The following is a 14,353-nucleotide window of genomic DNA, read 5'->3' on the forward strand; positions in this document are numbered from 1 at the left end:
CTGAATGAATGCAAGAAAAACAGAAACATGCAATTGACACCAAACTTAAAATGAGACTCTAGACTCAAACAAGAAATTTTTGGATTTTATGATTTTCTAAATTTTTTTTTTCGAAAATTAAGTGGAAAAAGAAAATGAAGGTATCAAAATTCTTAATGAGAATTCCAGGAATCATGCAATGTTTAGTCTAAGACTCCGGTCCAGGAATTAGACATGGCTTCACAGCCAAGCTTTCAAAGAAAGCTTCGATCCAAAACACTAGACCTGGCCAATGGCCAGCCAAGCCTTAGCAGATCACTGCTCCAAAAGCAAGATTGATAGAAATCAACAAGCTCTTGTGATGATAAGTTGAAACCTCAGTCCAATGAAATTAGACATGGCTTCACAGCCAGCCAGACTTCAACAAATCATCATGAAACTCTAGAATTCATTTTTAAGAACTCTGAAGAAAAAAAATACCTAATCTAAGCAACAAGATGAACCGTCAATTGTCCAAACTCAACAATCCCCGGCAACGGTGCCAAAAACTTGGTGGACGAAATTGTGATCACACAACTTCGCACAACTAACTAGCAAGTGTACTGGGTCGTCCAAGTAATAAACCTTACGCGAGTAAGGGTCGATCCCACAGAGATTGTTGGTATGAAGCAAGCTATGGTCACCCTGTAAATCTTAGTCAGGCAAACTCAAATGGGTATGGTGATAAACGCATAAAACATAAAGATAAAGATAGAGATACTTATGTAATTCATTGGTAGGAATTTCAGATAAGAGTATGAAGATGCTGGTCCCTTCCGTCTCTCTGCTTTGCTACTGTCTTCATCCAATCCTTCCTACTCCTTTCCATGGCAAGCTTAAGCAAGGGTTTCACCGTTGTCAGTGGCTACCTCCTATCCTCTCAGTGGAAATGTTCAACGCACCCTGTCACGGCACGGCTATCCATCTGTCAGTTCTCGATCAGGCCGGAATAGAATCCAATGATTCTTTTGCGTCTGTCACTAACGCCCAGCCCTCAGGAGTTTGAAGCTCGTCACAGTCATTCAATCATTGAATCCTACTCAGAATACCACAAACAAGGTTAGACCTTCCGGATTCTCTTGAATGCCGCCATCAGTTCTAGCCTATACCACGAATGCCGGAAGATACACAAAGAAAGGTGTAAAGTGTCATGAGGTACGGATACAATGTCAAAAGATCCTATTAATAGTAAACTAGTAGCCTAGGGTATACAGAAATGAGTAAATGACGTAAAAATCCACTTCTGGGTCCACTTGGTGTGTGCTTGGGTTGAGCAATGAAGCATTTTTGTGTAGAGACCTTTTCTGGAGTTAAACGCCAGTTTTCATGCCAGTTTGGGCGTTTAACTCCAAGTTTTATGCCAGTTCCAGCGTTAAACGCTGGAATTTCTGAGGCTGATTTGCCACGCCGATTTGGGCCATCAAATCTTGGGCAAAGTATAGACTATCATATATTGCTGGAAAGTCCAGGATGTCTACTTTCCAACGCCGTTGAGAGCGCGCCAATTGGGCTTCTGTAGCTCCAGAAAATCCACTTCGAGTGCAAGGAGGTCAGAATCCAACAGCATCTGCAGTCCTTTTCAGTCTCTGAATCAGATTTTTGCTCAGAACCCTCAAATTTCAGCCAAAAAATACCTGAAATCACAGAAAAACACACAAACTCATAGTAAAGTCCAGAAAAGTGAATTTTAACTAAAAACTAATAAAAATATACTAAAAACTAACTAGATCATACTAAAAACATACTAAAAACAATGCCAAAAAGCGTACAAATTATCCGCTCATCACCCCACTATGAAGAAATACTTAGAGGAAGCCCGAGAACAACTGGCACACTTTGTAAAAAGTGACATCCGACATATAACCCAGAATTCAATGCCCGAGCTGACACTCTCTCAAAGTTAACCAGCACCAAACTAGGGGCAAACAATAGGAGTATTATCCAAGAGACCTTACAAACACCATCAATATCAAAAGAGGAGGACAATTTGAAACTAGAAGAGTTAGCCATATCGAACCAGAACTTCGGATTGATGACTCCCATAGTCAACTACCTCAAATTTAAAATACTTTCCGAGAACGAAAAGGAAGCTAGAAGGCTTATCAAAGAGACGTAAAACTACACACTAGTCAACAGTGTTTTATACAAAAGAGGGATCTTAACACCCCTTTTGAAGTGTGTACTGACTTCTAACACAAAAGAAGTTCTGGAGGAAGTACATAGTGGCATCTGCGGTAACCACCTAGGAGCTCGGTCACTAGCCAAAAAGGTGATTCGGGCCAATTTTTTTTGCCCGAACTTACAGATAGAAGCAGCTGAGTTTGTCAAAAGGTGCCCATCGTGTCAGAAACATGCCAACTTTCATGTCGCTCTACCCGAGGAGCTAATCAGCGTAACCTCACCATAACCATTTGCAAAATGGGGTTTCGATTTACTCGGGCCATTACAACAAGCTCTACGGCAAATCAAATACCTCATAGTAGGGATTGACTACTTCACTAAGTGGATCGAGGCAGAACTCTTAGCAACCATCACTGGCCAAAGAAGTTGAAAATTCCTATACAAGAATATTGTCACAAGGTTCGGAGTTTCCCACTCCATCACTATGGATAACGGGACCCAATTCACTCACTCCACCTTCCGAAATTTGGTGGCCGACTTAAAGATCAAACACCAGTTTACTTCAGTAGAACACCCCCAGGCCAATGGATAGGTTGAAGTAGCCAACAAAGTCATACTAGCCGGGTTAAAGAGCCGACTACAAAACGCGAAGAGAGCTTGGGCTGACGAGCTCCCACAAGTCTAGTGGGCATATCGGACTACCTCACACTCCACAATAGGGAAATCACCCTTCTAACTTGCTTACGGAATGGAGGCCATGATTCCAATAGAAGTTATCAAAGAATCACATAGAGTAGTATTCTACAATGAAAGAGCCAACACCCAAGCATAAAAAGAAGAGCTCGATCTCCTCCCAGAAGTCTGAGAAAGAGCTCGAATTAGGGGGGAGCTCTAAAGTAGAGGATGGCTCTAAGATATAACCATAAGGTGGTCAAAAGGAGCTTTAGCACCAACGACCTTATTCTGATCCGGAATGACATCGGGGTACAAAGGTCAGGAGAAGGGAAGCTTGCCACAAACTAGAAAGGATCTTACAAAGATAGTAGATGTCCTAGGCAAAGGCTACTACAAAGTGTCCGACCTCTAAGGGCGGGAGCTCTTGAGGTCTTGACACGCATGTAACCTAAGAACTTTCCTATTTGAGCACGCATTAATTTAAGCCCGACAAACCGCAAAAAATCATTTTCTGACCTAAACAAGGTTGGCAAGATGAAGCGACGAGGTCGAAGTTAATGTAAGAGGTTACATAAATAGCTCATATAAAGCGATCTTAATGAGATCGGTTAAAAAGCGGGTAGTAAAAATAACTTGATAAAGGCCGATTACTTTAAGTCCGACCTATAAAGGAAACTCAACGTCCTAAAGTCACAAAACCGACAAATAAAAAAGTTGACTACGAAAGACCTAGCTTCAATTCAAAGGCAGAAAAGTTCTCTAGAAAATAAAGAGAATAACTTTGAACACTACTGTTAAAAGTTGTGAAAACAACTAAAACAAAATGTAAAAGTGTTCAAAGAACTACCAAATTTCAAAAAAAAAAAAGAAAGGCCACAGTACTTTTATAATAAACAAAGGGTACCGGGCCTAATAACTCCTCTATTAAAACATGCGCACAAAGCAAGGAAACAAATGCGCTGACGTAACCCCTCATTAAAAAGGGGGGTATGATAAACCACTATTTTATGGTTTATTTTGGATTGAATTGAGTGAATTTTGTCAACTATTTTCACACTTATTCATATAAATTGCATGGTTTTGTGAATCCTTCCTAATTTGTTCTTAAGAATGAAAACATGCTTCATAGGCCTTAAAATTGCTAATTTTTAATCCTCTCTTATTACCATTCGATGTTGTGATATGTTTGTTAAGTGTTTTTTAGGGTTATAGGGCAAAAATGACTTAGAGGATAGAAAGAAAGCATGCAAAAGTGGAAGGAACGCAAACAACTAAAGATTTGAGAAGCTAGTTCCGACGCGTACGCGTGGATGACGCGTGCGCATGACCAGGAGCATCGTCTACCGATGCGTATGCATGACCTTGTGCAAAGTTAGATGACGCGTACGCGTGACAAGTGTCACGTGCCTCACTAAAGGAAAAATGCTGAGGGCAATTTTAGAGCTCATTTCTGGCCCAGTTTTGAGTTCAATCTGCAGATTAGAGGCTGGGAGTGAAGGAGGATGGGACACACAACACACATTAGATGAGTTTTAGTTTTAGATAGATGTAGAATTCTAGAGAGAGAGAGGCTCTCTCCTCTCTCTAGGTTTTAGGGTTCTTATTTCAATTTCTTCTTAGATATAGATTTTAATCTTACTTCATTTTAGCTTTCCTTTACTTTTATTTGTTCTATCACTTTAGTTTATCTACTTCTCTTATTAATTTCTTTATTTTGCCAATTTAGTTTATGAACCCTCTTATCAAATTCAATTTCCTTTCAATGCAATTTTTTGTTTTCATGTCTTTTGATGTTTACTTTAGTTGTTATTATTAATTTCTTGCTAATGTTAGTTATGGCTTTCATTAATTCTTACATTTTATGATGTTAGTTTTATTGCATTCTAGGTGTTTGATGAAATGTTTCTTTTAGCCTTAGTGTAGATTTTTCCTGTTCTTGACTTGGGGTGGTAACTTGGGTGACCTTGAGTTACCAATGTCCAAGTGATTGATAATTGGTGTCCATTGACACTAGTCTTCACTAATTCAATTAGTGAGTGGCTAGGACTTATGGATTGGGATTGATGAACCTCATTTGGCTTTCCTCCAATTGTTAGAGGATGACTAAATGGGATTGATCCTTGCAATTATCATATTATGGTTAATAACAAGGATGGTGATCCTTAAGCATCAACCCTTTCCAAGACCTTTTACCATTTGAGTTTTCTTTCCCTTTGTTTGTTAATTGTCATTTAGTTTCTTGTTATTTATAATTCTTGTCAATCACTACCTCAACCCTAAATTTCCCTTCATAGCAATAATAGAGCACTACATTACAATTCCTAGGGAGAACGACCCGGGATTAATACTTCCGGTTATTTTGATTTGTATTGTGACAACCTTTTTAAATTTTGATTGGTGGATAAATTGTTAGTTTGGAACTATATTTCGACAGAATTATTTTGTGAAAATTCCAAACCGACGATTCCCCTACATCAGGGTAACATTCAAAATTTTGAAACACGTCGAGTACTCGACTTTCGGAAAGGCGGGGCACCCGACTTCCAAGCAGGAGCCTCGAGATGCTTGAGCCCGACCTTTAAAAAGCTCATGACTCAAGCAGGAGCACTGTTTATACCCTAGCCGAAACATAAAGTCAGGCCCAATAAGGATGAAAGGACTAACCATAGAAGGTGGCCTCTCATCCCCTACCCGACCTCTTTGAAGAGGTTGGACACCGACCCAAGAGCCCAGCTCCACTTATCCAACGTGGCAAGTCACTACTTCTAGAAGCTGTGACTAAATCTCTATCTCCTCCAAAAGATAGACTCCAACAAACTCCCAAGATAAGATAAGAAGGAACTACCGCCACCAAGGAGGTCATCAAACTCTACTATAAATACACTGGCAACCCCCATGTATAACTCACGTTCTAATCTACTAAAAACCTGTCTAAAGCCCTTGCTAACTTAAGCATCGGAGTCTCTTGCAGGTACTACCTCCCACCTCCTCATGAGGAACTCGGACAGGCGGCTCCTCGTCATCAACTGTCAGACGTGCCCTACAAAGGGATCTGGACCTCACGTTCAGACCCAAATCAACGTTTCAGGTAATCCTTGGAACAAAAGGTATGCGTATAAATAAATCAATGCATGTATTTCAGTAAAGTTAATCAGTTCACCTAAATCGATTGATAAGAAACCACAAACTAATGATTCCAACTTAACAAGTGAACTTCCCATAGAAGCTTTAAGAAATATATAGCTAATTCAACTAAACTAAGGTTGATTGGCTTAAATACTTCTTATTATGAGGTGTTACCTTGGGTGGATAAGGGTAAATGCGTCTAAAGTCATCCAAAGCTCAACGGTACTTGCAAGGAACTCTATTATCAAAGTCTATCGATATATAGAGTATGCGTAACTTGGATTGAAAAGTTACCTAAGGTAGGTGTTTAAAAGAAAACTAGATATTGTTAACCCTCATGCAGGGTTTCTATTAGCAAATTATGTAATGAGAGGTAAAGCTCTGTTTGTCATGCAAGATCCTCTCATGAGTCAGAAACTCTTAACGTGTTCTCCACATTGGGTCAGATAGTGGGTCGAAAAATTCGAGATAAGAACTAATTTGGGTCGTGCTGCCTAATTTTTGGGTCCTAGTCGGATAAAGTGTTGATACGGGCCTTTTCTCCAACCATGATCTCTTGAAAGGGAAATGTAGGCATCAAATGATGAATTGTGCTACCTTGGGTTATTAATTTTTTACTTAGGTTAGAAAACTTTTAAATATGTCTAATTTAAATAGATAAAAAAGATTTTGAAAATAATCAAATAATTCTTTTACTACTATTAAAAAGGTTTGATCTAGTGTTTATTAAGTAAATAGATAAGGACTAATTAGATGGAATAAGTTGATAAGAAGTAGATTTTGAGAATCAATATTGCAACTTTTATTTTGATAATGTCATTATTTCATTTATAGATTCATGCAAATATACAATTTTTAAAACTCCTTTGTAAAATGATATTGTTCCTGCGTGGTAAGTCTCGGATGGTATATAACTCGTCCTGTTCAAGGATTGGGCTCTTCTTTGCCTGAAGTAGAAGAGGTATACGTCGGCTTCAAGAGAAACAGCGGTAGACACCTGCAAAGGCACTTCGACGCTCAAATTAGTAAGATTAAAAAATAAATATAATGTTATTCAAAGTGAATAGCGTACCTTTTATATAGTTAGGATTTTGTATTTGTAGAGTGTTACTCTTCAGAGTGGTTGAGATATTTTCAAATCTTTCGGTAGCCAACCTTAGTCTATTTCTGAGTGGTTGTTGATGTCAAGATTTTTTCTAACTGAAGATAAGTCACGTTTATTATTTCACTTAGATTCTTATTTATAAGTGTAATTGGTTCGGGCTATAGCTAACAGATCATAGCCCCCAAAGTTGACCTGTGATATTTTTCAATAAGATAGGTTGAACTTCCGAGCTATAAATCAGAATCGTGGCAATAGTAGTAGCCCCCAAACTCAATTTGTTGTAATTGAAAAATGATAACCGTGTTATAGAAAAAAGGCTCGGGGTTAATAAAGTAAAAGAAAATTGAAAATTATCATATAATAGGGATGTGAGAATGAGCCCCCAATCTGAAGGTGTAAGATTCAGAAAAATACTGTTTAAAAATAAAACGTTATAGAGTAATTGTTAGAATAAAAATAAAATAGGAATGATAAAGTAAAATAGTAAATATTGGATATGTAATAAATGTCTTTTCCTTTCAATCGTTGCGGCTTATGTTATAATTCGGAGATATGAGGATTAGTCCCAAAGATCAATTTGATGCTCTTAAAAATAAAGTTGGTCAAGCTTGTCATTAGGAAAGGTGTTGCCAGTATATTTTTGGACGAGCTCATAGTTGATTATTTGTTAGATTGACTCCGACTTATATGTGTCGGCTTTCTTTGACTAATTCCGAATTATAAATGCCGATTTATTTGGAGTGATTTTGACTTATAGGTATCGACCTGTTTGGATTGATTACAACTTATGAATACAAATTTGTATGGAGTGATTCCGACTTATAGGTGTCGACTTGTTTGGATTGATTTCGACTTATAGTTACCAGTTTGTTGGAAGTGATTCTGACTTATAAATGCCGATTTGTATGGAGTGATTCTAACTTACAGGTATCGGCTTGTTTGGATTGATTCCAACTTATAGTTGCCGGTTTGTTAGAAGTGACTACGACGTATAGTTTTCGGTTTGTTGGAAGTGATTCCGACTTATAAATGCTAATCTGTTAGGGGTGATTTCGACTTATAATTGTCGATTTATTAAAATGATTCCAACTTATAGCTTTCGGTTTGTTTGAAATGATTCTGACTTATAGGGTTCAGCTATTAGTGATAATGGAACATGATAGATAGCTTAGCATCTTGTGCGTTTGAAAACCAAAGTATAGTTCGGTTTTGATTTTTGATGAATGTGTGGTTTGAATAGTTGTTACAAAACGACTTATTCGATTTGATCATGTATTGGATATTTATAAATCAATTGGAGAGTGATAAATGAAACTTAATAGAAAAAAATTGAATGTAAAAGAATAAAGATATTTTATTAATGAAAAAGTGCACATCACTGTGTCTCGATTTGTGAATTTAGTTGAGATATACCCTTAAAGAAATGATATTCCATTTACTCGTTAGGATACTATCGCAAAATGTATACCTCTCATCTAATGATCTTTGAATGTTGTATTGTAGTTCCATGCTATAGCTATTGTCTTAGTTCATGTGATGTATCTCGTATGTTCTCATCCACTGTATAGGTCAGTCTTATGTATCTAATTTGAAGTTGAGCTCTGCTAAGAGGTTCAAACTTTTCGAGCTATAGTCTGCATGGCAGTATTATTATTGAGGTGGATTTGTCTTAAGGTGCGCGCTATAGCACTGTGTAGCTATCCTCTTGTCAGCATGTACTGTTATAACTGTGATATTATCCTGGATAGAAGACTTGACACAGAAGTGTATAGTAGAAGCAATACACCAGACACATTTAAAGAATGTCTACCTTACAAGAAGATATGATTTATTGAAATTTGAAATAAAAGATTGACAGGAGCAAGCTAGATTATGCATACACATTATTTTACTGTGGTAAAAATAACTTATTAATGTGAAATGTTGAGGCTATTCGCCTTTCATTTTTCTTCAAAGTTGATTTGAATTTTCCTTTTTGCATTAAGCATTCTAAACATGTATTTTGAATTCATCAGTTAGACTAAAAGCTAAACCCTCTTATTCCAAGAGAAAATGAAGAAAAAGCACAAACAGGATAGCATGAATGAAATAAGGTTGAGTAGCAAGTGTTTTCAGAATACGTAGATTACAAAAATAATTTATATATCACCATTCTGAGCTAATATGTTGGCCATCCTTTGGATCTCGACTTGTAGCGCAATGTTCATAGCTAATAACTCGGCCTGAGTTTTAGAGGAGGAGGAGGTGAAGTTTACTTACCAACTATGATCAAGATTTTACAAAAGAGGAATAATAAGCAGAAAAAGAAAGTATGGGGTAACATTAAATTCGGAATCATGGACCACTAGAAGAAAGTTTCAGAATAGCGACCGATTTTAGTGACCGAAAAAATTGGTTGCTAATAGCCACTAATTTAGCGACTGATATGGCATTTCAAGGACCAAAAAAGTTTTGGTCACTAAATTACAATCAGCGACCGATTTTAGGGACAGAAGAAATTGGTCACTAATAGCGACTGATTTAGCGACCGATAAGATTTTTATACGAGCAGCATAAACATAGTTGCTAAAATCAGTCATTATTTTTTAACTTAGTGACCAAATTAGCAACCGAAATGAGGAAGTAATGCTTGGAATTGTTGTCACAAAATCGGTCGCTATTTTTTAACTTAGCGACTAATTTTGCAACCAATAAAGAAATAAGCTAAAAAAAGTTGGTCGCTAACTCGGTCGCTAAGCTGGTGGTCGCTAAATTGGTTGCTAATAGTTAAGATAGCGACCGATTTAGCAACCAACTATAAATACTTGTTTAAAACGATTGGCCACTAAATTGGTTGCTATTTTTTAACTTAGCAACGACTTTATAATAACGTTATCACTAATCGATTGCTAAATCGGTTGCCAATTTAAAATACTTACTGAATTACTCTACCCCTCAGTAACCCTAACTCATCCTTACTAATCACCAATCTCACCTTCTCACGGATGTGACCACAGCCGGAAGCACCGCACAACACAACACCCTCTCCATTCACGACGTCGTTATCTTCTAAGTTCGCAGCTCCATTTGCATTGTCGTCTTCTTAGTTAGCACCATTGTCGTCTTCTGAGTTCGGAGCGTCGGCGTCGTCGTCTGAGCTCGCAGCGCCGCCGTCGTCTTCTGAACTCGCAGCCGTCATCATCGGCTTCTAAACTCGCAGAACCGTCATAGTCGGCTTCTGAGTTTGCAGCACCGTCGCCGTCGTTTCCGGAGATCTCGGTGCCATCGTCGTCGTCTTCATCAATTTCTTTACTAGTTGATTTTTTCAATTTGTTTACAAGGGGGATAGGTATTGTTTTGGTCCCTCACGCTGAGGGTCGGAATCGAAACCGTCCCCAACGTAATTTCCGATTTAGAATCATACTTAACGTTTTTTCGTATTAAAATCGTCATTTTAATTTTTTTTTGGCAAAACTACCCTCACAACTACCAGCACAATTACCTCCTCCACCACCACCACCACCACCACCAACACCAACACCACCACCACAACCAGCAGCACCACCACAACCAGCAACACCACCACCACCACCAAGAACACACAAACAACAGCAACAACACCAAACAACACCAAACCACACCAAACCAAGAAGCAGAAAAAGAAAGCAAGACCACCACCAACACCAACACCATCACCACCACCACCACTACCAAGAACACCAAACAACAGCAACACACCAAACAACACCAAACCAAGAAGTAAAAATAGAAAACAGAAAGCACGAAAGCAGAACGGCAAGGTGGAGACGGCAAGGCAGAGGCGGCGAGGCAGAGGCGACGAGGCGGAGGCGACGAGGCAGAGGCGGCGAGGTTGCGAGGTTGCTTCTGAAAGAAAGAGGTTGATTCTCAAGCTGAAAGAAAAATCATGGAGGAAAAGAAAGAGGCCTTGAAGAGGGCAGCTTCTGAAAGCAGCTTAGCAGGCTCAATATTAAGAGAGAAATTGGCTAAACTTGATTCTAAAAAACTTCGGCCATATGAAACTATACATGCAGTTAGTCTCTGGATTCTTCTTGTACATTCTTCTTTCGATTACTTGTTTGCTTGAAACATCAAAGTTAAATCATAACTATTTCTGATGAATTAGAACCATCTGTGTCAGTTGGATGGGTTTATTATTTAAATGATTCAGGCCCTATTGTCCTTTTTTATTAAGAAACTGACTTTATACCACCTGCACCTACAATCATGATCTTTAATACTTAATTTTAGATTTGTCGTATTGAAAGAAAAGTGTATGCTATTTTAGAGTTGTCATATTTCTGGTCACATGAGATGTTTTCTCTTTTGATAATGCTGATTTTGTTTTGGATGAAAGGCTAATGAAGTGTATAGTGAAGCTGGTATTGTTGGATTTTGGAAGGGTGTCATTCCTGCACTTATTATGGTAAGCCTTATCATCTGTTACATTGATATGTTAAGTTCATGAAGAAGATTTAGATACATAATCTTTTTAAGAGTGGGAATCTGAATTACAGGTCTGCAATCCATCAATACAGTTTATGATTTATGAGAGCTCATTAAAGCGTCTAAAGGCGCGATCGGCTAAGAAGCAGGGTGGTGTAACTGCATTGGAGGTATAGAGCACAGTTAGATGCCCCTTTTAATTTGTTTGATGGAAAATTACATTGATTTGTGTCATATTTGTTGAAATTCAATTTAACTCTTCCTAATTTCTAAACACATACAATCATCTCTCAAGGTCTTTCTCCTGGGAGCATTAGCAAAACTTGCATCAACCATTTCAACATGTCTCTTACTGGTTGTCAAGGTAAAACCATATATATATATATATTGGACAACTATGCAAGTCTGTTCTATTCATGATAGTACAGAGTGTTTTTGCAGCTTTTGTTCTATTCATGATTAAGGAGGAGCTTGTTATGGCTTTCATTTCATTGGCTAAGAAGAGCAAAATAATTATATCAAATTTGAGGAATTGACTTTTATTCCTCCTTATAAGCTAAAGAAAGAAATGAGCAGATAAACTTTATAATATGGAAGAAAGTTCCTCTCCCCAATGCAGTTATAATGCTCATAGCTTGTGGTGAAATAATGGATAAAACATAAAAGTAAGACTAACTTTGACAGCTTTGGAGAGCTAATGAAGCTATAGAGAGTGTTGCAGAAGAATATTTAGTCTCAAATGTGAATATTAAGAGCACCTTTTCTTTTTTTCAACCTTCATTTGTAACCATATATTTGCAGCATGCTGCAAACATTATAAAATTGTTGCGTGCTGGCGTCACCATAATTGTTATTGTTATGAATATGATTGAGGAATTTTATCTCTAATTATAGCTAATTGTTTTGTTCTTTATAAGAACTACTATATTAATAGGCATTGCCTACTAATTCACTTTTTTCTTATAACAACAACAACAATAATAATAATAATAAAGAAGTATTGTTTAAGTGTTGTTTACTTTTATATGTTAAAGTGCAGGTTTTATGTTGATGGGTTTTTAATATTTAATGGCCTAGAGATGTAAAAATTTAGTAAAAGAATTGATAATTAAAAAATTAGGATCAGCCATGGAAATTTCGTCACTAAAATACTTGGTTGTTAATTAGCGACCGATTTACCGACTGAAATGTTGGTTGCTAAAATATTAGTCCATACTTAGTAACTGAATTAGAGACCGAAAAACTAGTCGCAAATTAGCGACCGAAAAGTTGGTCACCATTTAGCGACTGATTTAGTCAGAAACCGATTTAGCGACGGAAGATTTGGTCATAATTTAGCAACTGATTTTGTTAGCGACCGATACTCTTTGGTGAAGGTTTGGTGGCCTTACTAAAAAATCGATCGCTAAAGTTTAGGGACTGAAGTTGGTCGCTATTTTCTGATTAGTGACCATGGTTTTAGCGAACACCCAAATTGGTCACTAAATTAATTGTTATTCTGATAATTTCTTATAGTCGACATAGATTTTGGATGCTGCAAGATTGTTGATGAAGAGGTCGGCCAGTTTCTAAAAGTCGAGACAAAGCTAGCTACTTCAGAGTGACTACCACCACGTTCTTGGTTTTTGAGGTGTGATTGTCATCATCGTTGCTATTGTTTGGATTCTTTTGTTCATCTTCATTGCTTCGGTCATTCCATTTCTAGTTTAATAGTTTGGCCATCTGCTGAACTTCTGCTCGCAATGACTCATTGATAACCAGTAGTTCGGCCTTAATAGAAAGTGGGGGAGGTGGATTGTTTTGTTTTTCTACCATTGATTATAACCTGCAAAAGATGGTAAAAAACAAGCATAAGAGATAATGGTGGGGTTAAGTAAACTCGACCCCACAATAGACGCTAAATGTTTTTACGTGGTAAGCCTCGGATGGTGTATAACTTGTCCTTTTTAGGGATTGGGCTCTCCTTCGCTTGAAGTGAAAGAGGTATACGTCGGTTTTTCAAGGGAAACGGCGGCTGCGGACACCTGCAAAGGCACTTCGACGCTCAAATTAGTAAGAAGAGAACATGAATATAATGTTATTTAAAGTGAATAGCATACCTTTTACATAGTTAGAGTTTTGTATTTATAGAGTGTTACTCTTCAAAGTGGTTGAGATCTTTTTCCCATCTTTCAGTAACCAACCTTAATCTGTTTGTGAGTGAGTTGTTGAAGATTCTCTCTAATTAAAGATAAGTCACATTTATTATTTCAGTTGGATTCGAATTTATAGATATAATTAGGCCGTGCTATAACTAATAAATCAGATATTATCAAAAATAAAAATAATAATATCGTTACTACATTATATTTTATATAGGAGAGTGCAAACAAAAGAAAAGGAATATATTTACTTCTTAAATTTTCTTTTTCATTAAATCAAGAAAATTACTTTCATATCATATGCATTTCTTTATTTTTTTCCCTTAAAAAACAATTAATAAAAATAGTTAAGCATCTGATCATACATATTATTCTTTATGGAAACAAGCGTTCATCCTTATCACAATACAACTGTTGCCATTACAACAGGAGGAAAAAAAAGGAATAAAGAAAAAAAACATCTTAGAAATAACAAGTTTTCCTTGATAGAGAGACTGACTAGCTCCTTCTTATCCAATCCTCTATATCTATCTATCTATCTATACAGTCATCTATTTTTTAAAAAGAAGAGAGACTTGAAATGTTGAAAACAAAGTTTCACTTGTATCTTCAGCAATGGTGGCAAATGGTGATGGTCCTAAATGGCTAAACCGCTAAAGTTATGAGCGAGAATTAGGGTTAATACGGGAATCTCACGGCAAGCAGAGGGGTGCGCACATGACTA

General features: G+C 37.2%; 1 pseudogene; it reads left to right on the plus strand.

The window, feature by feature from the left end:
• The window catches only part of LOC107489305 (peroxisomal nicotinamide adenine dinucleotide carrier-like), a 33,582-nt pseudogene extending 21,558 nt beyond the window's left edge, over positions 1–12,024 (plus strand).
• The last annotated feature ends 2,329 nt before the right edge of the window (positions 12,025–14,353 follow it).

This window comes from Arachis duranensis, chromosome 1 (genome assembly GCF_000817695.3).
Source record: "Arachis duranensis cultivar V14167 chromosome 1, aradu.V14167.gnm2.J7QH, whole genome shotgun sequence".
NCBI classification, from domain to species: domain Eukaryota; kingdom Viridiplantae; phylum Streptophyta; class Magnoliopsida; order Fabales; family Fabaceae; genus Arachis; species Arachis duranensis.